This window comes from Coregonus lavaretus (assembly GCF_964263955.1).
Source record: "Coregonus lavaretus genome assembly, chromosome: 29".
In the NCBI taxonomy this organism is placed as follows: domain Eukaryota; kingdom Metazoa; phylum Chordata; class Actinopteri; order Salmoniformes; family Salmonidae; genus Coregonus; species Coregonus lavaretus.
The window spans coordinates 11,619,969-11,632,296 of record NC_140016.1 but is presented as its reverse complement, the minus strand read 5'-3'; positions in this window follow the sequence as shown (position 1 = coordinate 11,632,296).

The window sequence follows — 12,328 nt, the reverse complement described above, 5'->3', positions numbered from 1 at the left end:
GAAAGGGTTTTACACATGGGTGAAATTAAGGCGGTAGGTCCGGTACTGTGTCCCGGCAAAATAAATAGTTGGGGTACACCGCACGGGTAAAACGTGAGCCTATCACAATTAATACAACATGCCCAAAAAACTATAGGCTATTACACCATTACTTAACATTACTGCATGTAAGCCTCATGAAAAATTAGTGAATTGACTGGAAACCGGGTGTATAGGGTAGTAGGGGGTAACAAGCCCCCTGAGGTAACTCCCCACCACCCCCCACCCCCTGTAATTCACATAAAGACCACAAGATGTCACCAAATTATTTCCCCAACACTTTCCCTGGCTGTCACTGTTCTTGCTGAACAGAAAATGTCCTCTGTGTCATCACAACTTTTGGAGATATTTCAACAAAACAATTTTGTGGTAAGTTGATCAAATTTTTTGAAATTTTGAAAAAGTTGTAGATATATTCCAATTAAGTTAGATAATTTTAAAAAATATATACAAGTAGGAAAGCCTTAAGATAAATAATCCACTTGTTTAGAGAGAAACATTTAGATAATTTTTTAGTAGTAATATGTTGGATGAGTGTGTTGGGGGCAACTCCACCAAACCCCCCCCCCCCCCCCCCCAATAGGGGGTAACTGGCCACTGGGGGCCATGATTGGCTAGTGACTGATAGCTTTACAGTTAATGCTACTTTATAGTAGTGGCGACCCGTCATTCAGGCCCTAAAATGTTTTGAGCTCCACATTTTTTGCTAAAACATAAAAATAAAAAATATATAATAATGTTTTGGCTGTTTTGCATGTTATTTTGGCATTAATACGTGTCACATATCAGTTTGCAAACAATGTCAAAAATAAATAAATAATAATAATTGAGTTAATAAAACCCATACAAACATGGTCTCTTTTTTGCTTTCTTGAGTAAGGCAACTCCAAAATGCAGGTGTTTCATCCTAACTCAGTGCTTTCTGTGGTGGTGGGGCAGCCAGCGGAAAATACGGAGCGTAGGGGTTGGTAATAAATAGTGGGGGTACACCGTACGGGTAAAATATGAGCCTATCACAATTAATACAACATGCCCAAAAAACTGGTAATGTTCTCTAGTTGCGCCATGATTGGCTCAGTGTTGTGTCACTCATGGAGACACTTTGTCACTGCCAAATCTAAGGGTAGAGCTTGAAAATTCAAGCCCCTTGGGTGCTGCCATAGAGTTACATTATAAGTGCCCATCCAAGAAGGCTCAAGGTCATTGGCCACAGATAAAAGGATGTCAAATCACGTTATATCTACGGTAGCTTTGATTGGACTGAGCATGTCAACATCATACTTTCAAAATCTTAGCTACTGTAAGGGATCGGGGGTTGGCAGGGTCTAGACAGAGTCTGACACTTCCCCGATCTACAGAGAGGGGGAGTCATCAGACTCGATCTGGTTCACCTGAGTTCTGAGCACACCTGTCAGTAATTAGTGGAGGATTTAAGGTGTGCTCAGAAGCTCAGTCGGCGCGAGGTATTGTTCCATTGTGACTTGCTAAGCGTTTTGTTCCGAGAGAGAGAGAGAGAGAGAGAGAGAGAGAGAGAGAGAGAGAGAGAGAGAGAGAGAGAGAGAGAGAGAGAGAGAGAGAGAGAGAGAGAGAGAGAGAGAGAGAGAGAGAGAGAGAGAGAGAGAGAGAGAGAGAGAGAGAGAGAGAGAGAGAGAGAGAGAGAGAGAGAGAGAGTTTGTTGTTTTTGATTACCCGTGTATCCGACCTGTGCCTTGTTGTTTGACTCCCCGAATTGCTTAATCTTCTACTTGTCTACCCCAGTGATTACCGTTCTCTGATCCTGTGCCTGTGACCTCGACTACGACTAAGCCCGCTTCCTTGGTACCTCTGCCTGTCTCTGCCTGGCCCGGTTTTGACCACAGCCCGCCCGACCACGATTAAGCTATTCCCTTGTCTGTACTCTAATAAAGCATCGCTATTCTGCGATTGGATCTTACCACTCTGTCCGAGTATTCATTACAGCTAGCAGTCATCATCGTGAATCAAGTCGACAATCTACTGGCAAATCCTTTCTAATCCTTGTCATATGAAGATAAATAATGAAGAAAAATTATAGATCAAACGAATCTGTGCCCATCGGCCATTGGACATAAACATTACACAACAAGTTGGAAATCGCAAATTCAACAATGAGTGGTTTGGAAGGAATCAGTGGCTAAAAACGAGCTCCGACTGGCAAAATACGGTCATCCAACTCAGAATTGTAAATCGGGAACACAGGCCTCTTTCTAGAGCTACGACCTGAAGATCACTGACGTCATCATGATTCAACCTTGTTTTTTCTGAGTTCCCAGTTGTCTTGAAAGCACCATAAATCCAGAGAATGCCAGACTTTGATGACAAAGTTTGATGACAAAATTTGCCTATGAAGGACCGCTGCGCCACCTTCCTGTTCAAGTGAGCACAGCACAACAAGGTGAGTCCAAAAATGTATTGTATGCTGCTGCATAAATGATGTAATATGCCAGAGAGATATGTATACTGTAGCTAAGAAAGTAATACTAAGTGAATTTTGTATAGTAAGCTGTTAGTAGCCCATGTGCCTCACCCTAATAATTGGGTCTATTATCCCCTCTTAATTTCGCCTAGTGTTCTGACTTGATGGTGCACATGTAGCCTATAACCTGTTTTAGAAAAATGTAATCATTGAAAATTGTAAGAGCTTTCATTGTCTGCTTTATTGCCCCCTTTATTTATCCTACGGTTCTGACTTGGTGTAAAGTGAGAACACTGTGAGAATGGCCCATGTTCTGAATTCTGTCGCTGTACATTTCAAAAGTGCTGAACAAATAGTTATATTGACTACGTCCGTCCTAGCTCGGTCATTAATGTCTTAATCGAAATTACGGATTGCCTCTTATCCGCTTGTCGTCCCCTTATGCCATAGTTTGTACATCTCAATTGTCAGTAGAAACCACATTTGTTTAAGCAAGTCAGCCATATCAGCTATGTATTTTTTTAAGGCAGTAAATGAGGCTGAATGAACTGTTTCGCTGACAGACAAGGCTCCGCTGATAGCCAGGTGTAACAGTGGTAAGGTGTTGGGACTGCTGTTGGGACAGCTTTATGTAGGCCCTAAGTTTGTGGGCAGCGTTTGTCACCATTATAGTGCAATTAATGTATTGTTTAGTGTTGTATAGTGGCTTTGCTGGCATGCACCCCCCCCCCCCCCCCCCCCCCCCCCCAAAAAAAAATTGTTTGCCCCACCAAGATTTACATGCTAAAATCGCCACTGCTTTATAGCACTTTAGCTATTTTACACAGCATTTTATGTCATATAGCTAGATAGCTAGATACGTTTTTAAGAGAGAGCTTTTCAATTGACATCTCTCCCCCTGTTTTCAGTCACAGGTGGGGACTGGTTTAGGTGTGAGCTGTGCAGGAGGTGGACTCATGAGTTGTGCTCCAATTTCACTGAGGATAGCTTTATTTGTGACCTACAGTTGAAGTCGGAAGTTTACATACACTTAGGTTGGAGTCATTAAAACTCGTTTTTCAACCACTCCAATTTCGTGGTATCCAATTGGTAGTTACAGTCTTGTCCCATCGCTGCAACTCCCGTACGGACACGGGAAATGCGAAGGTCGAGAGTTGTGCGTCCTCCGAAACACAACCCAACCGAGCCGCACTGCTTCTTGATACAGTGCCCGCTTAACCCGGAAGCCAGCCACACCAATGTGCCGGAGGAAACACCGTACACCTGGCGAACGAGTCAGCGTGCACTGCGCCTGGACGCCACAGGAGTCGCTAGTGCGCGATGGGACAAGAACATCCCTGCAGGCCAATCCCTCCCCTGGACAGTGCTGGGCCAATTGTACGCCGCCCCATGGGTCTCCCGGTCGCGGCCGGCTGCGACAGAGCCTGGACCCCATTCCACAAATTTCTTGTTAACAAACTATAGTTTTGGCGAGTCGGTTAGGACATCTACTTTGTGCATGACACAAGTAATTTTTCCAACAATTGTTTACAGACAGATTATTTCACTTATAATTCACTGTATCACAATTCCAGTGGGTCAGAAGTTTACATACACTAAGTTGACTGTGCCTTTAAATAGCTTGGAAAATTCCAGAAAATGATGTCATGGCTTTAGAAGCTTCTGATAGGCTAATTGACATCATTTGAGTCAATTGGAGGTGTACCTGTGGATGTATTTCAAGGCCTACCTTCAAACTCAGTGCCTCTTTGCTTGACATCATGGGAAAATCAAAAGAAATCAGCTAAGACCTCAGAAAAAAATGGTAGAGGTCTGGTTCATCCTTGGGAGAAATTTCCAAACGCCTGAAGGTACCACGTTCATCTGTACAAACAATAGTACACAATAATAAACACCATGGGACTAGGCAGCCGTCATACCGCTCAGGAAGGAGACGCGTTCTGTCTCCTAGAGATGAACGTACTTTGGTGCAAATCAATCCCAGAACAACAGCAAAGGACCTTGTGAAGATGCTGGAGGAAACAGGTACAAAAGGATCTATATCCACAGTAAAACGAGTCCTATATCGACATAACCTGAAAGGCCGCTCAGCAAGGAAGAAGCCACTGCTCCAAAACCACCATAAAAAAGCCAGACTACGGTTTGCAACTGCACATGGGGACAAAGATCGTACTTTTTTGAGAAAGGTCTGATGAAACAAAAATAGAACTGTTTGGCCATAATGACCATCGTCATGTTTGGAGGAAAAAGGGGGGGCTTGCAAGCCGAAGAATACCATCCCAACCGTGAAGCACGGGGGTGGCAGCATCATGCTGTGGGGTTGCTTTTCTGCAGGAGGGACTGGTGCACTTCACAAAATAGATGGCATCATGAGGAAAGAAAATTATGTGGATATATTTACATTTACATTTACATTTACATTTAAGTCATTTAACAGACGCTCTTATCCAGAGCGACTTACAGTTAGTGAATACATTTTTATTTTTTTTCATCGAACCCACAACCCTGACGTTGCAAACGCCATGCTCTATCAACTGAGCTACATCCCTGCCGGCCATTCCCTCCCCTACCCTGGACGACGCTGGGCCAATTGTGCGCCGCCCATGAGTCTCCCGGTCGCGGCCGGCTGCGACAGAGCCTGGATTCAAACCAGGTTCTCTAGTGGCACAGCTAGCACTGCGATGAAGTGCCTTAGACCACTGCGCCACTCAGGAGACATATATTGAAGCAACATCTCAAGACATCAGTCAGGAGGTTAAAGCTTGGTCGCAAATGGGTCTTCCAAATGGACAATGATTTAAGCATACTTCCAAAGTTGTGGCAAAATGGCTTAAGGACAACAAAGTCAAGGTATTGGAGTGGCCATCACAAAGCCCTGACCTCAATCCTATAGAATATTTGTGGGCAGAACTGAAAAAGCGTGTGCGAGCAAGGAGGCCTACAAACCTGACTCAGTTACACCAGCTCTGTCAGGAGGAATGGGCCAACATTCACCAAATTTATTGTGGGAAGCTTGTGGAAGGCTACCCGAAACGTTTGACCCAAGTTAAACGATTTAAAGGCAATGCTACCAAATACTAATTGAGTGTATGTAAACTTCTGACCCACTGGGAATGTGATGAAAGAAATAAAAGCTTAAATAAATAATTCTCCCTACTATTATTCTGACATTTCACATTCTTAAAATAAAGTGGTGATCCTAACTGACCTAAAACAGGGATTTTTTTCTAGGATTAAATGTCAGGAATTGTGAAAAACTGAGTTTCAATGTATTTAGCTAAGGTGTATGTAAACTTCCGACTTCAACTGTATGTACAAATTAGAATCATGCAATAGCAGACCATAATAAAGTTGCCACATCAATGTTACACTGAATTAATTAGTTATTGTTATTAAATGTTATATTCCAATGTTATTTAATGTTATTAGTTATATTCCATTCCAATATTATATTCCAATGAATATTGTTTTTTATGAATTAAAAACAACTATTGAAAACCTTTTGCTCCTGAATGTCATTTTAAAGATTGCTGGGATTTACCCCGGTACTTTAAATAAATAAACATTTTCTAAACACCACATTTCATAAAATAACTAAAAAAGTGTAAACTGTAGCCACCCGAGGCGCGCGTGGACAACAGTGGATGCATCAATTCAGGCTACAAGTGGAGGCCTAATGACAATCGCAGAATGTAATTACAATACACGTAGGTGTTTTGTAACTGATTCCATTCATGAAATTTCGGCTGCACAGTGCACTGTTGGTTTGGATGTTGAAATTATTTTGTGAGTGAACGAATGTGCGCGGGTAGCCTACAGGAGCGCCTCTGTTAAGTGACTGTTTGACAATCAGATGAAAACATCATGACTGGTTGTGTTTATGCCACATTAAAAGTAATAGGCGCCGTGTCCATAAGGCTAGGGGAAGCTTTCCCTAAAGTAAATTGCATTAAATTTCCAAAATTATATAGCCTATTTAGCTTACTCCTGTCTATACCAGTGGCGGCTCCTGAAAAAATTCTCAGGGGGGGCAATTTTTCTGATGATTTAGGTGACCTACACACATTTTAAAAAAGATATGTCCAGCAACAACATGAAGACAGGGGCAGCATATAAGTCAATACCAGAAGCATTTATTGACTGATCTCAAAAGTGTTGGCTTACCAGGGTTGGTGGAGCCCTCAGTTTCATCTTTGCCTCACAAAGCTAACTCAAACACTCCGCAAAACTTGTCCACCAGTATCTGTCTTTTTATCTCACGTTGTACATCTCTTAAAGCCTGTCTATCACCCCCAGCATAAACTGCCTTCTTCCTATCAAGTAGTGATTTTAGATGTTTTGATACCCAAGGCTTGTTGTTAGGGAAGATTTTACAGGTCTTAGTAGGCACAACTGACTCAACACAGAAGTTTACATAGTCTGAAATAACCTCTGTGAGTTCATCCAGATCAGAGCTGCTGTCCTCAAATACCTCCCACATTGTACAGTCAAAACACCCCAAGTGATCCTGTTGTCATTCCAGATCTGGACAGTTTTAACTGTGGGTTTCTCCCTCTCCAGGAGGCGACAGTAAATTGGCCTGAGGTAGACCACATTGTGGTCTGATGTCCCCAGAGGAGGTCTGGTGGTGGCAGAGAACGCCTTTGGTATTGTCCCATAGCACAAATCAAGAGTCCTATTTTTCCTAGTGTGACATTTCACATACTGATGGTATGTGCGCAAGACTTTGTGCAAGGTACAGTTGTTAAAATCCCCTAAAATAAATTTGGGTGCGTCGGGGGAGATGGATTCCAGTTTCTGTGACAGATTATAAATAATCTCTGATGCCTTTGTTATATTAGCTTTTGGTTGAATGTACACAACGGTAACAAACAATTGGGGGAACTCACGGGGCAGATAGTAAGGTCGCAGTGACACAGAAAGCAGTTCAATGTCAGGGGTACAGAGTCGCTCTCTTACCAGGATCGATTTACACCACTGGTCCCTGACAGACGCCCCCGCCGTGAAGTTTCCCTGTGACTGTCAGATCGCGGTCCGCTCTGACCAGGGTGAAGCCGGCCGGCTCCACTTCTCTGTCCGGGACTCTGTCATCCAGCCAAGTCTCAGTAAATGCCAGCAAACAGGCCTCCCGATATTCGTGTTGGAAGCGCAGATTCGCTGACAACTCATCCGCTTTCCCCCTCAGTGACTGGGCATTAATCAGCAAGGTGGTGGGTAAGGGAAGTTTGTTCTTAATTTTTTTTAAGTCGTTGTCTGATTCCCCCGCGTTTTCCACGTTTGCATTTGGGTTTGTAATCCACTCGCAGACAATCAGGTATTAGATGGGCCATTGGGATATCCATCGCGTTCGTATTTGAGTTGCATTGTAGTAAAAACTCCCTGCTGTATTGGATTCCGCTGCCAGCAGCGTTTTCATTATTTAGTCCGTTCGTAGCGGGTATGTACACGATCAACAAGATCAGTCCAACACCGTGACCCCACCACTGGAAATCCATGGTTGGCAGAATGTTTGTAAACTAAGTGTACAAATTAAAAACATAAAATAACGCCACTAAGTGTACAAATTAAAAACATAAGATTAAAAACATAAGATAACGCCACACCAAACGTCACACACACTGCAGGTCGCAACAGAGACGCTGCTACCCGCTCTTTTCTTAGTTACGTTCATGGTTATGTTACGTATGACGAAAGCGCGTAAGTGCAAGCCCTCAGAAACCCATAGAGATTGTATTGAAAGCTCTGAAATTTGAAAAAAATAGATTTTACATGGGAGTCTATGACAGACTTCTGGGCGATTTTCAACCTGACTGAAATCGCCCCAAAACGGGCGGGGACATTTGAAGCACGACTTTAGCCTGATTGGACATTTAGTGGCAGTGTGGCACTGTGGCAGATCAGACGTCTAGATTACAACACTGATAACTACTGTTGCCGTGATATAATTGATTAGAAAAAAAATCCCTTCCTTTTCCCGTTTGGCAGTGCGTCGCCCATATCGCCCTATTGAACACACCGCCCCTGGTCTATACAGAAATAAATAAACTCATTCAAAATAGGCTACTACACCAGAAAGCATGATTTGGCCACAGAGGATCATTAGCTTTTCTTTTTTTTAAGCTGTGGATTGTTTTAAATCGCATAGCCTACAATTAGTCTGAATGGCCGGTAATTTGGGCAACGCGCGCTGCAAATACCAAATACAGTGAGGGAAAAAAGTATTTGATCCCCTGCTGATTTTGTACGTTTGCCCACTGACAAAGACATGATCAGTCTATAATTTTAATGGTAGGTTTATTTGAACAGTGAGAGACAGAATAACAAAAAAATCCTGAAAAAAGCATGTCAAAAATGTTATAAATTGATTTGCATTTTAATGAGGGAAATAAGTATTTGTCCCCTCTGCAAAACATGACTTAGTACTTGGTGGCAAAACCCTTGTTGGCAATCACAGAGGTCAGACGTTTCTTGTAGTTGGCCACCAGGTTTTCACACATCTCAACAGGGATTTTGTTCCACTCCTCTTTGCAGATCTTCTCCAAGTCATTAAGGTTTCGAGGCTGACCTTTGACAACTCGAACCTTCAGCTCCCTCCACAGATTTTCTATGGGATTAAGGTCTGGAGACTGGCTAGGCCACTCCAGGACCTTAATGTGCTACTTCTTGAGCCACTCCTTTGTTGCCTTGGCCGTGTGTTTTGGGTCATTGTCACGACCCATTTTCAATGCCCTGGCTGAGGGAAGGAGGTTCTCACCCAAGATTTGACAGTACATGGCCCCGTCCATCGTCCCTTTGATGCGGTGAAGTTTCCAGTCCCCTTAGCAGAAAAACACCACCAAAGCATTATGTTTCCACGTCCATGTTTGACGGTGGGGATGGTGTTCTTGGGGTCATAGGCAGCATTCCTCCTCCTCCAAACACAGCGAGTTGAGTTGATGCCAAAGAGCTCGATTTTGGTCTCATCTGACCACAACACTTTCACCCAGTTCTCCTCTGAATCATTCAGATGTTCATTGGCAAACTTCAGACGGCCCTGTATATGTGCTTTCTTGAGCAGGGGGACCTTGCGGGCGCTGCAGGATTTCAGTCCTTCACGGCGTAGTGTGTTACCAATTGTTTTCTTGGTGACTATGGTCCCAGCTGCCTTGAGATCATTGACAAGATCCTCCCGTATAGTTCTGGGCTGATTCCTCACCGTTCTCATTATCATTTCAACTCCACAAGGTGAGATCTTGCATGGAGCCCCAGGCCGAGGGAGATTTACAGTTATTTTGTGTTTCTTCCATTTGAGAATAATCGCACCAACTGTTGTCACCTTCTCACCAAGCTGCTTGGCGATGGTCTTGTAGCCCATTCCAGCCTTGTATAGGTCTACAATCTTGTCCCTGACATCCTTGGAGAGCTCTTTGGTCTTGGCCATGGTGGAGAGTTTGGAATCTGATTGATTGATTGCTTCTGTGGACAGGTGTATTTTATTCAGGTAACAAGCTGAGATTAGGAGCACTCCCTTTAAGAGTGTGCTGCTAATCTCAGCTCGTTACCTGTATAAAAGAAACCTGGGAGCCAGAAATCTTTCTGATTGAGAGGGGGTCAAATACTTATTTCCCTCATTAAAATGCAAATCAATTTATAACATTTTTGACATGTGCTTTTCTGGATTTTTTTGTTGTTATTCTGTCTCTCACTGTTCAAATAAACCTACCATTACAATTATAGACTGATCATTTATTTGTCAGTGGGCAAACGTACAAAATCAGCAGGGGATCAAATACTTTTTTCCCTCACTGTAGATCAGTGTTCGCCAACTGGTCGATCGCGATCGACTGGTCGATCTTCAAGGCATTCCTAGTCGATCCCCAAACATTTCTGTAGAAAAGCCAAGGATAAAGGCATAACGGCTTGCGCTCCTTTTTTCCCGTGTTGCACTGTTTGCGGTAGGTGCACCTGATTCAGACGCCCCGCGCAACTCGGAAACTCGGGCATCTTTCTAGAGCTCCGACTTCCCGACCTGGAGTTCACTGACGTCATTATTTGACCTCGTTTTTTCCGAGTTCCCAGTTGTCTTCAAAGCACCATGACCATCAGACGCAGGTACCATCAGTCCAGTAAAATAAAAAAGCAAATTATTTGCAAATTATTTCAATTTAAGCTCAGCTGTGCCTCCAACGGATCTATTTTGTTATCAAAGCTCGAGTTTTGAAATATAATATGATCTGAGAAGGACAATATTGGCAGGCTAGGCATATAGACAATAGTCTGTGATAATTTATTAGGCCTACTGCACAAACCTCATTCCTACAGAACAGTTTTTATTAGGTTAATGTTACATTTTGTAAATCATGTTGTTTTTTTTTTTTATCTGAGCGGTAGATCTTGGCTTGCTTTTTGATTGCGAAAGTGATCTTGTTTCAAAAGGTTGGTGACCACTGAAATAGATGATTGTTGAGTTGCGACTGTCAGTGAAAGCAGAGAGATCCAGCCAGGCATATCACAATATTTAAAAATACTATCGCGGGAAAACTGTTCGGAAAGCAAATGACTATTGCTGTAAAGATATGACAATGGAAAGACTCCAATCTGTCTTTTAGTTATCAAAATTCTTAACTTAATTGAGCGAACAGTAGCCTATCTTATTGGCACCAGCGGAGAACTTCGGCCATATCACCGGTGATTGTGCATATTCACTGTCTTTATCATTGGGTCAGTGCAACTTTTATTTGTTTTTGGACAATAATTTTCTTCTTCGAGGTTAGATGGAAGTCATATTGTATCTGTGTCACCCCTTTTCGTAGGCCGATTATATGAATCAGACAACATCGTTTTTATTGATCTGTCTGATCTGTCAGTCAGCAGAGTAGGCTACCTTGTAATTTTTTGTAGCATAAAAAAAAATGCAATGAAATCTACTTTCACCCCTGGTTTTACATGGAACCCATAAGTGTTCTACTTGGATGAAACCAAAAGGATTCCTTCTACCTGGAACCAAAAAGGGGTCTCTTATGTGAATAACTGAAGAACCCTAAACACAACATGTAAAGTGTTGGTCCCATGTTTCATGAGATGAAATAAAAGATCCCAGAAATGTTCCATATGCACAAAAAGCTTATTTCTCTTAAATGTTGTGCACATATTTGTTTACATCCCTGTTAGTTAGCATTTCTCGTTTGACAAAATAATCCATCCACCTGGCAGGTGTGGCATATCAAGAAGCTGATTAAACAGCATGATCATTACACAGGTGCACCTTGTGCTGGAGACAATAAAAGGACACTCTAAAACGTGCAGTTTTTTCACACAACACAATGCCACAGATGTCTCAAGTTTTGAGGGAGTGTGCAGTTGGCATTCTGACTACAGGACTGTCCACCAGAGCTGTTGCCAGAGAATTTAATGTTAATTTCTCTACCTTAAGTCGGCTCCAACATGGTTTTAGAGAATTTGGCAGTACATCTAACCAGCCTCACAACCGCAGACCATGTGTATGTCATTGTGTGGGCGAGCGGTTTGCTGATGTCAACGTTGTGAACAGAGGGCCCCATGGTGGGGTTATGGTATGGGCAGGCATAAGCTACGGACAATGAACTCAATTGCATTTTATCGATAGCAATTTGAATGCACAAAAATACAGCCACGAGATCCTGAGGCCCATTTTTTAAAAAGGTATCTGTGACCAACAGATGCATATCTGTATTCCCAGTCATGTGAAATCCATAGATTAGGGCCTAATTTATTTCATTGACTGATTTCCTCATATGACCTGTAACTCTGTAAAATCTTTGAAATTGTTGCGTTTATATTTGTTAAATATTTTTTAGCACCTTTTTTTAAAGAGTGTAGTAGGCTACACATGTGTCT